Here is a 14,370-nt window from a genome sequence, read left to right on the forward strand (position 1 = left end):
GAGGGATGACACTGCGTTACTTCAAGAAAGAGCTGCCAGTGTCCGTGCAGGAGTACAACACCATGATGACAAAGACCATCATATCATGTGACGTGAGTGTTCATCTCACCTTGCATTGCAGCAACTTCGGCAGTCATAATAGCCCTTGTTGTTTGAAATGGGAAATTCCTGTGGATAATTTTTCTATATATGAGTTGTTAAACTCTTGATGAAAATGGAATATTCATGTAGTAAAATTTTCGGTCAGTTCAATGAGTAGTTAAAAAAACGTTGAGGAAAATAAGATATTCTTGTAGTTAAATTATTAAAATGCAGATCTGTTTAACATGCAGATTAAAACTTTAAAAGTTTGGGTTTATTCAAATGGAAGTCGCAATATATGGGGCGTATGCCCCCCAGGCCACATGCCCTTACAATATTTTAGACAAAATCGAATTTATGCCCTCTGGTACCTATGCCAACCTGTACTTATGCTACGCCGCTAACTTGCTACTTGAAAGCTGACCTTTTTGGAAGTTTTCCATTCCGCAAATTATGTTTCACAGTTTTACAAGTGACGCATTAAATATATTATTTAAATGCTGAAATAGATTTCCCAACTATTTGAAATGTTAAGGTATTTTTTCATACAAACGCCTAATCAATTCACTAATTTTCAAGAAATGTACCAAATGGTTTGTTCTTTGACACTAAATAAGTTTGCTGTTCCAATACATGTATTTGTATTCTTTCATATTTTTTAGATGCGGGATACACGTAGTGATTGTCCTGTGTTTGTGAACCTCAGTAACAGGTTAAGAGGATTTTAAAAATTTTGCCAACTCTCCTTTCAACATCACTTCAGTACTTACACATTTGTTTCTTATTACCATTCCAAATAAATCCATATTAACTTATCGAACCTTGATTTCATTTTGACTTATTATGAAAAATGATCTGTTGATAACATAGTACATTACTAAGTACATTACTATATTTTTATGCCCCCGGATCGAAAGATCGGGGGTATATAGATAACAAAGTACATTACTAAGTACATTACTAAGTACATTACTATATTTTTATTCCCCCGGATCGAAAGATTGGGAGTATATTGTTTTAGGCCTGTCTGTCTGTCAGTCATTCATTCATTCATTGTGTGTTTTCCAAAACTTTAACATTGGTTAAAGTTTTGCAATAACTTTTGCATTATTGAAGATGTATATTAGGCAACTTGATATTTGGCATGCATGTGCATCTCATGGAGCTGCACATTTTGAGTGGTGAAAGGTCAAGATCATGCTTCAAGGTCAAAGGTCAAATATATGGCTTCAAAGCGGCGCAATAGGGGGCATCGTGTTTCTGTCAAGCACATTTCTTGTTTCCTGATGATATTTGGTTATTAAACTAACATGGCAATATGTATGCTTTTCTGTTCAGGTGACTCGAGTGTTGGGAACTTCAGGATCTGACTATATATTCATCGTGTTCAACGATCGCATTCGCTGTATATCACTATTCTCGGGGCAGACTGTTGTCAGGAAAGGTCCATTACCAAGTGCTGATGATGAGCAGGAGGAGAAAGAGGAAGACACTGGTGGGTGGGGCTTTGCTGAATGTAGTGAAATGTGGTTTAGTTTATTCATTGTTTGGTGCAGACACTGTCTTAGGAAAGGTTTGAAACTTACAAATTATGATGATGCAATGGAAAGTAGGAAACAAAAGGGCGTATGGGGTAGGTTGTAATATAGCTCATTGTGGGTTTGTAAATTTAACTGTTTTACTGAAATGATTGTAACAGGTGTTTTACTTGTTCAGCTTTATTTAAAACTAAACAAACCCATATCACCTTTAAACCAACATAAAAATACTCAAAGAGAAAAAATATTTAAATTTTCTAGGATATCAATAGTCAGGACATGATTTGACAGTCTCCGATGTTGCTATTTCCTTTTGGTTGGATAAAATAATCAAAATATAAATAACGTTCATGAAGGGTTTTAATTGTTTTCTAATAAAATGCAACACAATTTGATGTAGTTAAGTTTTATTTTTTTTAACATTAAAAAAAATAAAATATGAAATCAATCTATTTCAAGCTTCTTTATTTATGTTTACATATCCACCATGGGTTGATTGATGTATTGCAAGTATGCGTGTAACTTTCCATTATGAATATTTCATTATCATGGCTTTTTGACATCAGGTATGGGCACACATGTATTTTATATATACAAATCGCTTCAACGGCTGTATTATTGATGAGACCCTTCTAGATCTGCCCCTATCCACTGACTGTACAGTGGTCAGCTTTGAAAGCCGAATACACCTGGTCCTGTTTGCAAGGGTAATTCTTACCAACATTTAACTTGTACAATAAATAACAACAAATGAGTTTACTGAATTTTGCATAATCTTGTATATGCCCCTCATTATTTGCAATATTAAGAATCCTGAAGATTTGATCCAAATCTACAAATATGTTAATTTATGTAGAAATTCCTATGTGTATCCGAATAGCCAAATGTTGGAACTAACGTTTGAGAATTAGTTTGTTTACACATCCACAAAGTTTGGGGCATAAGGCATTGCACTTGTCTGTGGCTCTATAACTACGTTTGTCGGTTTGTTTGCACAATTGTACCTGTTTATATAATTACGTCCTGATATGTTGTGTACCGCTCTTGAACTGGTCATTTTCACTCAGACATTTACAGCTGAATGGCTACACCGGTAGTTCTATGGGATTTTAAAGGGAGGAATTTTGGCTCAACTAATTTAAGCATATGTATGCCTTTTGTAATGTGCTAGTAAGTATGAAATATATGCATGTTTAAAGACGATGTTTTAATTAAGAAAAAAAATTACTAACTGGTTTATTTGTATGTGTTGATACATATTTTGACTTATCAGTGTCTTGGACACAATCAAGTTTTTGTTGAGATTCAATGTTTATGAGGTAGATACAGGAACTTCTCTAAACAGTTTTTAAAAAAACATTAAATAACAATAAGTTATAAATTGTATTTCAGAAAATGTCCAAGATGTACATAGTCACGTTCATAGACAAAAACAATTATGCAGACAGACGGGCTCTGTGGAAGACGTATACCACAATGTAAGTGAATAATACTAGAATCAGAATCGTTTATTCAGACTTAAGCATTACAAGCTCATCGTCATTTGCAATCGTATACAATAACAGCATGAAGTAAATACAAACAAAAATATACTCATTTCGAAGAAAGATCAATTTACAATATAAGGAGTAAACATGTTAATGTGTTTTCGTGAGAATGTTATAACATAATTTCAAACGTAGTTTAATAATTGCAGCACTAATTGTATTATTCTACAACAAGTTGCACTAGTGAATAGAATTATTGTTTCAATTTTCATATGGAAGATATTACTCGTTTTTTTGTATGCATTTAAACTTTTGAGTCTTTTTAACAAGGAAAATACATGAATATGAATTCGTATGATGGGCATATATAACAGCATAATCCAACTTTATATTTGAATGTTATTTTTCATTCGTAGTTAAATGAAATTTATACTTATCGGATAGAAATGCTGATAACTTTAAAGCTGTTTGTAATGAAAATCATATGTCGAAGTGTGTTACGCTTACTCGTAGTTAAGTAATGTATAAGTGTTAATAATAGTTCTTTCCCCTTTGTTGACCACCTATACGAAAAACGAAACTATAGTTGGTCTATAGGTATATTGCTCCTTAATAAATATTAAAACAGTATCAGTTAGAGGGCAATCTTAGTTTTAAAAGTAAAATCTCCATCTATATACACTAGTCAATTTAATTTAAATTGTATCATACCCCAGCGTCGATCATTTATGGAAAAAAAGTATGCGACAAAATTACTTTCGTAGCAGTTACACAAAACTTTTAATATTTGATAAACAAATAAAAATACAAACAGCACACAAACATGATACAGGGTTATGTATGCTGCAAGATTACTTTCGTAACAATTATACAATACATTGAGTATTTGAAAAATGAATAAAAGGAGAAGCAGCACAAAAATACACAAAGATGATCCAAGGGTTTGAATGCGTCAAACTTACTTTCATACCAATTATACAATACATTAAATGTTTGAAAAGCAAATAAAAACACATACAGCAAAAAGCATACATAAACCTGAATATTCAAAACGATTTGGATGTATGAAAGCTTTGAGGGATGTGTAAATCACCGATTTTATAATTAAACTGTAGATATTAACGTTTCTCTTAGTTGGAAAGCTTTTTGGCAGTATGTTGCAAGCTTTTTTAAAGTATTTTTATTTTCGCTTTGCATAAGTAGAACATATTTAACTCGTGTGAGCATAGAAATATTTTGAAATATATTCTTTCCGAATATGGATATATATGGGGCACTTTAGGACAAAATGAAACTCGTCTTCTATATCATTTAGGTTACAGAGGGTGCATTTTCTATCTTGTCTAGGCACATTATTATGACGGCCAATTGCAATATTTAATTTGTAGGATGATAAATATAATTTGGCCAATACCTTTCTGTATTTTGGATTTTCCATCTGGCTAATATATGCTGACTTTTCAAAATTAAGTTTTATTTCTCTATATACATCTAGAGACGTTGAGTTTTCTAGTCCTGATCGCCAATCGCTAATTTAGATATTGCAAAGTCGGACTCTTAGCTTTGGGATGAATGTTTCTATTTTAACGGGTTCGGATACATCCATATTTCATGTAAGCCCGAGGATTGAAGTATCAGACGCACTTTTGATGCCCAGTTTGAACGAAAATTGTTAGTATTTATGTTATTTAATTGTTCGTTTAAAACGGTATTTATAATACAATTTTCTTGTTTGACTGTGTGCATCTTTAAAAAGTATTTAACAATTCTAATGTATCTTTCGATAAACAGTGGAAATCTACCCAGTTCACTATACAATGCAAGAGTATTTATAGAGGGTTTTACATTGAGGACCCATTTACAAAACTTTTTCTGTACTCTTTCTAAAGTTTCACCTTGATCGTAACCCCAAACTTCCGAGCAGTAATTTAATACTGATAGGACATACGCGTCAAATAGGTTTAACATTATATTTATTGGTACTTTGTTATTGTTTATTAAAGACATAAGCGCATGTAAAGATCGCAATCCTTTCCCGGCAAGTGTTTTCATTACTAGAGCATTGAAATTTGAAAATATTCTTCATTTGAAATATCATCTCCGGTTGCCGATTGTTTTCGCAATTTAAATATTTTCCAAAATTCTTTCGGTGACTTTTGCCTTAGATCATTCATCTTACGACAGCGGACATTATTATATGAATGTTTTGACTTTCGACATTGATATTAATAATACTAAATAAGTTATTTTATACAGTCACGTTATTTGAGTTTTGCTGAACTTGCAAAAGCATGTATTGCAAATGAAAATACAGCATAACAACATATATTGGTTAAAACAATTTCACATATTGATTCATCATAAAAGTTACAAAATTAAAGATAATTTACTTTTTATGGAATTAACACATTAAATGTGATAGGAGCTGTTTCCCTGGAAGTCTTAGTGTTCAGGTTTTGTTTAATTAGTTATGTATTATCATTCTTTTCGTGTAAAAAACCCATTAATATATTCATCAACACTTTAAGTGCAGGTAACCATTATACAAAGAACATATAACTGAAATAAATGCAACAAACTACATCACAAAAACCATAGATTTTGAGTAGTATAAGTCATTCCACTTGTTGTTATAAAAAACCAAGGCTGATAATACAATCATCACTCATCAAAATCAATTTAAAATAATATGTCAAGATAATGCAATAACACATTCTAAAAATGCAATTTATATGAACATAACAGCAAATCTTTTAAAGCTATTGCAATCACCTTTCACTAAAGTAATACAAGACCAAACACACAACATATTACCATCATAATACATGCACAGAATATTTGTTTCAATAATCAAAATGAAATTTATAAAAGTTATCTTAATAAATGAGCATAATTATAAATACATTTTTTGTATAATTACCAGTTATTAAAATGCAATTGAAAGAACCAGCATCATAATAAATGACACCGAATTATGATGAAAGCAAATATGTCTATATTTATGTTTTTGCTAAATTTTTGTTTGTATTTAAATTACACATATCAATAAAAATACAAAATGTACAATTTTATAATAGATCAGAATATATTTGCAACAATATACACACATACAACAAAAGCCAAATAATAATGGACTCTGTTAAATAAATTCATGGTGTAGAAGCAGACATGACTGGCTTCAGTCTAAAAGGTCATATAATGACAAAGAGAAAACACAGTACAGGGGGTGGACATTTGTAATTTTCATTATTTGAATTAAGAATAAATATTACTATTAAGATACCATAAACAGTTATTTAGTTTGGATGGCATTCATAATGGGTTAAGTTGGATTGCAAGTGTAACGGAAAATAATACAAAATGTGTGCTCAAAAACAGTACAATAAATTGAAATACATGCAAACATATATTTTTATTTACCATATAGCATATCTCTGATTTAGCTTGGAAAGGTTTGAGTGAAGGTCAATGATGTACAAATAAGAAAAGAAAATAGACCACTCTAACACTTGATAACAATAGGAATCGTACTGTCCATCAGTCAGTCCAGTTGTCCTTCTAAACCTAATCTGCATTGTATGCAAAACACCAAAGAATAAATATAATCGCCTAGTATGTTGAGACAGTTTGACGCATAAAAGAACAACATAAATGTACGAACCTTTATAGATCAAGGTAATTCCTTGGGGTCAAATGTAGCAATACAACTTTTTATTATCCGAAAAGGGCCAGTCTATTCTCTTGCTTTAGTATGCATTCAAGAAATTTGAAACAGTTTTGCTCAAACGTAATTCTATATTACAATATGTGCTCTCATATTTCCTAACAATTTGAAGATTTCAAAATAAGTAACACAATTAACCACTATAAAATGTTGTTGTGTCGAGCACAATCACAAACGTGCAACCTTAAAGTCGAGGTCATAGTAAGAAGTGGAAGGTCAAAGTACAGCAATTAGTTTCATAACTGTCTCACATATTTCACAAAGCAGTATGTTGGGTATTAACAACCTTATGAACATCCAGAAATGTTTCCAGACCAAATCATCAGATTGTCCCACGTGAACTAAGAGTGAACAAGTGTGATTGGCTAATGGACGACGTACAGCATGTGAGTGTGGCGGCACGCAAGATACTCCTACGTAAGGTGGATATGGAAATGAGGAAGGCGGGGCTTATCAGGGACCATCCACGCACCATTAAACGAATCATGCTGTCAGACAAAGTGGAAAATTACAAGATACTTGATAAAACAGTAAGTTTAATTTGTGTTTTTTCCCCGGAAAAATGTATGTATAATTTCCTTCTGTGCATGCCATTTACAAAAGGCTTGATAACTGTTCCGTACAACATGTTTATCTTTTTTACAGGTCACAGAGAGAGCCTTGCTGGACAAGGAAGCGGTGATGCAGAGGCGGGCCGCAAGCCGAGCTGAGACTGTCAGTCCAAAGATAGACGAGGATGATAAATTCTAGTATCTTGTTGCCTTAGTGATATCAGAAGAAATGCGATTCCTGTTCTATGGAGCCTGATACCATAGTGGTGTCATTTTAAATGTGCTTCTTCTAGTGATATTCTCGCATATTGTTTTCACTAGGACCATGCTCAGGCTTTAGTTACCTTAATGTCATCGTGATGTCATGTAGACAAGGGTCTGGCTTTAATCACGCCGTTACCATAGTGATATTTTAGGGACATTGTTTCCACGTCAATGTCATCGAGATGGTGATTAGGTATTGGAAATGGACTATGATTCCGGATTTAGGGACCATGTTTCCACAGAAACGATATTGAGGTCGTGGTTTAGTTTTAAGGGACCTTGTTTCCATCGAGTCTGTGATTCAGTTTTTATGACATTGTCATTAACACAAACAATGGAGGAGAGCTGATTTTATGTATTGTGATGTGTTTAAGGACAAAATAACTCCAAAAAGACAATATTTTGTAAAATCTGGTGCGTCTATGTCGTATTAAGCAAAACAGCTTAATCTGTTCATGATCTTTTAATGTCCCCCAGTCTATACTGGTGGACATATTGTTTTTGCCCTGTCTGTTTGTTGGTTTGTTTGTTTGCGTCAAACTTTAACATTGGCCATAACTTTTGCAATATTGAAGATAGCAACTTAATATTTGGCATGCATGTGTATATCATGCAGCTGCACATTTTGAGTGGTGAAAGGTCATGGTCATCCTTCAAGGTCAAAGGTCAAATATATGGGGGGACATAGTGTTTCACAAACACATCTTGTTTCGTATTGTTTTTATATTGTTATGGGTACTTACGAAACAAAAGTATACTATTTTGTTTTATTTAAATTGATTTAGTTGCTATAAATGATGTGGAAATGCTAAACAATAAATGAACAATGTTCATTAATGTGAGATCGACGTTTGTTGTATTATGTTAAATATTATTCTTTCGTCATAAAAAAAACTAAATGTAAAACCAATGGTTGCACATGGATCCATTACAATTTATTATTGCATAGCTCGCCAACCATAATATTGTGTACATATTACATAATTAAGTATTTGAGCCGTGTTCTGTGAAAAGGGGTTTTAATGCATGTGCGTAAAGTGTCGTCCCAGATGAGCCTGTGCAGTCCACACAGGCTAATAAAGGACGACACTTTCCGCCTAAACTTGATTTTTGCTAAGAACAGACTTTCTTTAAACGACAAATATCATTAAAGCCGAAAGTGTCCTCCCCTATAAGCCTGTGCGGACTGCACAGGATAATCTGGGACAACACTTTACACACATGCATTATACCCCCTTGTCACAGAGCACGGCCCATTTGCTTAAAAGCATGGTGGAATATAATTTCGTGAAACGTCATTCAAACAATGGAGCAATATTCATGGAAATAATTTAAACTATGTAGTACTTAATTATAGCATTGATTTAGACGATTCTCAAAATTAATATTTCAGAATTTTCTAATTAGATCACTCACATGCATTTGTTGTGCTTGGAAATGAACTCATTTAACAAGGAAGACAAAAATGTAATATAAAACGGGCTAACAATGTTATGCAGTTCCGATTTTGATATATTAGAGTAATCCCATAAGATAAAACATTATGCAAATGTCATTTAAAGACGATACTGTAATAAGTAAGGCAATAATGTATAACATTTATCAGACATTTCAAATGAATTCCCTATTTTTTGAAGTAGTGCATGGAATATAAATAAGTTTTCATATTGGACACCCAAACAATAGCACATAAAATGCAAAGTGAGTTGAGTAATACTTTAAAAAGTAAGGGATTCATTAAATTTAACAATATAAATACAATGAATAGTTGATATCTAATAAAAATGTTTTTCGCTATGATCGTGAGTAATGATGCGTTGATCCAAACAAGCTCTGTTTTTAAAGGTTAAAACTATTTAAATGAATTATTGAAGCTTGGTCAATACGTATATAAGTTATTGAAATTTTGTTTGCAATTCACATACCTAGTATCCCGTTTAGTGTCAAAACCGTTCGTGTCCACTACGTATAAAGCAAAGAAGCAAAAATAGTATGACGTATTTGAAAGAATGCAAAGTAGACGTGCACATAAATATTTGTGTTAATAGAACATAAGCGTACATACAGTAACATATTGTGAACTACGTTAAGGGGCAAACAGAAACGATTCAATCAAACATTTGAGTTATATCCATGACTTCATAGTATGTTTTTCATTTAAATAAATAAAGTGGATACATTTTTGGGTTATTCAAATTTTTGTACTCAAGTTAGTAAAATATCCAAATTCAGTTGAAGTTACGATAAAGATATACCTTTGGTAACTAAAAATAAAAGTTAAGCATTAGCTATACAATCATTTATTATTATACCGTAATTTTGCCTGACGTCTAGCCGATGATGGTCAAATTGTTGAAATGTTAAAACAATGCGCGAGCAAACAGCTAAATTGAAATCAGCAATTCCGCACAATGTGTGCATTTGTACATTGCATTTAAATATTATATTGTGTAAATGACACGTAATTCTTCAAAATAATTATATGTGTACATTCCTTTTGTTAACGACACTATTATGAATAATACTGTCACTATTACTATTATTAGTACAAACTTATTAAAATCATTTACATCAATGTATTTGTAACCGTCCTTTGATCAAACACATACTTCAACAAACCGTCAACTGCTGATCAATGATGAAGTTCAATGACCACATAGATAGCAGCTGATCTGTGATCACATTCTAGTTATTGAGTGTGGGTAGTATTTTATATAGCTGAAGTTTTCTGTTATCAACTGTGCAGTTGGACACCGCCAGCCTAGTCCCATCCCTAGACACACATATTCTGTATGGGAACTTCATATCCACGGGGTATGTACACAGGAAGTCACCGTCTACAGTCAGGTGCACAACGGAGTTCATATTTGCACTGCACACCATGACCGTATCACCTGGTCCGACACAGGCACCACGAGGTTCCTGTATGTTCCCATTAGTTACTGCTCTAGACGTGCCCTTCACGGTGTCGAGCACGTACACTGTGTGAGCGAGCCTGTCAGTCAGCACTAACGTGTTCTTGGACTGAACATACGTACCAAAACTCTCACCAAATGTATACGTCTTCTTTGGAAACTCCACTTGCTGAAAGTCAGTCTCAACTCCGTCCACAGATATCATTCTAACATTACGGATATCATCGAACGTACTCACGACCATTTGTGTTGGCGTCTTGCAGCATATAGAGCAGAAACTCGACGATGTTTCAATTTGCCTAGTCAGACTGATGACATTGTCTGAACTCACTGATAAAAAAAGTAAACATTTATAACCTGTCACTACTATTTCACTTTTAGACAAAACTGCTACACCTGCGGGGTTTGACTTTAACCTGTATGGTGTTCCGAGTCTCCTCAGCCCTTCGTTCAGTATCATACATTTGTTGTTCCAGTTATCCACAGCTACCAGTCTTCCGTCCGACAGGAAGTCTAGTCCAGAGAGGAAAGGTTCGCGTTCATTATCTTCAGACTTTGGTAGATTCAATGACACAATCAGCTCCAGGGTGACTGGCCTCGACTGGGATAGTGAACTGGGATTTCCTGAATACAAAGTACAATATGGACTCACTATTTCCCGTTCAATTATATTAGTAACACGTGGGGTAAGTCAACGTACGACGCGCTTTAATTTCATGAGCTAATCACACTATTATCATAAATAGTGAATGTGGTTTTGCAAGGATGTAGCTGTCATTTCGATTGAATAGTGTTCGCATGTAAATCAACTGGTGTCGTGATGATGTATGGTAACAGCATTTAATCATGCCATTCTATAATAATATGCAAGATGTAGTTATTGTTCATACTTAGAAGACTAATCGGCTTAAATGCTACAGGTGCGAAAATCCAATAATTTAGCGTTTGCATCAAGACTAACAGCTAAGTGTTGAATGTATAGAAGGTTATTTTGCAAGCTATCGACCAACGGAAACGGGATTCTTGGCATATATATACGTTACGATAATATCAATGCTTTATGAACTGGATCAATTGGTAACAAAATAACACTTTACGCTTGATGAAATGTATACTTGAGTCTATTGAATTTATACTTTATAAGTAATTTGCATGTGATCACAAAGTCGTTTTACTATTCACTTTTGTATATCAATTCGTAAATGTATTTCACGAATATCCATGGACAGTGTTGCTTTAGTTACAATATAGCATGTTGTATTTCACGAATATCCATGGACAGTGTTGTTTAATTTACAATGTAGCATGTGCATTCAGCACGCCGTAAAAGACGACATATTCTCGGCGAGGGCACCGATGCCTCATCCAAGACGACGTGTGGTTTGATAAGCTTTGTGTTTATTAAATAATGCATCCATTTGCAAGAAAATACTTTTTTATAAATATGCCAGATTCAAGAGTTATTATATACTTTCCGAGAGAATGCGAGTACAGCTCGAAACGTGTACTTGTGAGGTAGTTTTTAAAGTTTATGTTGCTTTCTCTAAACAATAAAACCATTATTATAGAATGGATATTTTTTATGAAGTTCGTAGTTGTATTATAACAGATTCAACACACTGATGTGATTGGGGGTAGATACGCACCGTTCCACGCGATTTTAGTTTTTTTAACGACGCCGCCATATTACCATAATCAGTAAAAGTTGCAAAATAATCAGATCATACTGATTAACTCTCGGCGCACATATATTGCTCGTCAGATTCAGATACATAGCAACATGCGTTCATACACACACAAAAGTACTAGGAGTTATACTATATAATCGATGGAGGGAACATCAAACTAGTTCTTATATAAAAAAAATCGAAAGAACTATCTTTATAATTGAAGGTTAATATGTTAAGATTGTAACTTCATATTATTTTGCTTTACAAAAACCAGAATTGTATTACCTAATTTTACATGGTTATAATAACGTATACACAGTATTAATTTTAAAATAAATACCTTTTCGTTCCAAATTCACTTTCATGAATTGTTTTCCCATTTCAAGAATCGACGACAGCTTTCCCGTATACGACAATGCCAATTTTGATGAAACTTGCGTAATTCGTTGTTCTTTTATTATGGATTCGATATTTTTAATTTTCTCCTCAACCTGTTTAGATAATATAAACATTTGCTGAGGTGAACCTAGGTCTGCAATAGAAGACCACATAGGAAACAGTTGAATTATTTCTTCCATAATTTTTGTAGAGACAGATTGCATTATACTCAGTCTCTTCACTTCTTCACTCTTTAAAGCGTTTGCTTCGGTAAGCCATTCTTGTTTCGCAGCGTCAAAGAGTTTTATCATTCGATCTGTCATTTCATTGACATCTTTGGATACGTCTTCAACTGATGCATTCAACTCTTCTTCTGAGTGCTTACATTCGGCAACAAAAGCGTCAGCATCGGATTTCAATTTTAACAAGGATGGTTTCAATCCGTGCAGCTGTGCTAATTTTTGCCTGGAAATGCTGGCTATGTCATCCAATTTGTCACACTTCCGGTGTGCTATAACGCAGGTAGTACAGCAGAGCTTGAAATGATCTTCACAGTAAAACTCGAATCCTTTACCATGCTCCGAGCATTTGTCCATTCCATTCATGTCCACTACCACAGTAATATATATAATAATAATAATAATAATAATAATAATAATAATAATATCAAATTTAACGACTTTTATGAACAACCATTTTCATAATAGACTAAGACGTTCAGGTATATTATGAGATACATTGGGTAGGTCGCTTGTGCTACATTGGATTTCTAAAGGATACTAAACATAAGTGTAGTGGTATTTTAACAATTTTGTTGATTTACGTTAATTTATGGAGCTCTTTATAATTTGAAATGTATTTGAAACAAAAAATATTGAAAATAAATTTGGCTGAATTTCGAAATTGAACAGACTTTTCTGCGTGGGAGTCAAATGCTTTATCCGAGACGCTAGTTAAAACACTAGTAATTATGAACGTATCGCATGTAAGCTTGGTGACTCCTAAAGTGTAATTGCTTGGTAAATTACGACCGCGAGGTATTTTCGAAACAATCAAAGAGTTCCAAACCTCTGTAAAATAATGCGTTCAAACAAATCCTTGAAGTGTTTAGACAATGCGTGACAATGTTATTTTAAGAAATTCTTTAAAATACAAACTCGATTTAATTGGTATTTTCGCTATGCGTAATGTTCGTTATATGTAGCGGGCAGCTTTAAAACAACGCACAACTCATGTCAAATTTACCTGGATTGACGATCAAAAGTTGAACCACGCAGCTTGTACATTCATCAAAGAGATCAATGAAGCGAATTTGTATTATTTGATGCTTCAGCTGAAAGAAACACAATCGTATTATACACATGCAATATCTCACTCTGCAAATCACTACCGTTCTAGAGTCACTTATGCGGTACAATTGCCGTACCATAACATATATATTAATACAATTTCGGTTTTATATTGGCTTTCACTCAGTTATGGTTTCTGACAATACCGAATTCTAAGAAACTGAAAGTTAATTACGGGAAAATGTTTAACATGTGCGGTAGTTATACGAAGAAAAATGGCTTCTACCTTAAACGGCAAACGTAAAATTGGTGGCGGTGAAAAGAAATCGAAGTATTTCACCTCCACCATATTCACATGTACTTTAGACATATTAAATTATTAATCAATGATATCCAAGAAATGTTTTTTTGTAAAGATTTTCAACATGTTCAAAGTTTTTTTATCACTCACTAATGACTATTCCTAAGAACCA

The 14,370-nt window shown here is 33.4% G+C and overlaps 2 protein-coding genes across 2 annotated transcripts in view; one reads left to right on the top strand and one right to left on the bottom strand.

Annotated features, from left to right (window-relative positions):
• LOC127835099 (uncharacterized) overlaps positions 1 to 8,487 on the top strand; it is a 327,076-nt gene extending 318,589 nt beyond the window's left edge. The window contains exon 32 of the mRNA XM_052361362.1: positions 8,285 to 8,487. The gene's annotated coding sequence lies outside the window, so the exon portion shown is untranslated. The remainder of the gene's footprint in view (positions 1 to 8,284) is intronic.
• Positions 1 to 14,370, bottom strand: part of LOC127835101 (uncharacterized) — a 169,575-nt gene that overhangs the window by 129,179 nt on the left and 26,026 nt on the right. Inside the window, exons 14-15 of the mRNA XM_052361367.1 lie at positions 13,854 to 13,941; positions 12,571 to 13,218 (exon numbers count right to left, since the gene is read on the bottom strand). The gene's annotated coding sequence lies outside the window, so the exon portion shown is untranslated. The remainder of the gene's footprint in view (positions 1 to 12,570; positions 13,219 to 13,853; positions 13,942 to 14,370) is intronic.

This window comes from Dreissena polymorpha, chromosome 6 (genome assembly GCF_020536995.1).
Source record: "Dreissena polymorpha isolate Duluth1 chromosome 6, UMN_Dpol_1.0, whole genome shotgun sequence".
Classification (NCBI taxonomy): Eukaryota; Metazoa; Mollusca; class Bivalvia; order Myida; family Dreissenidae; genus Dreissena; species Dreissena polymorpha.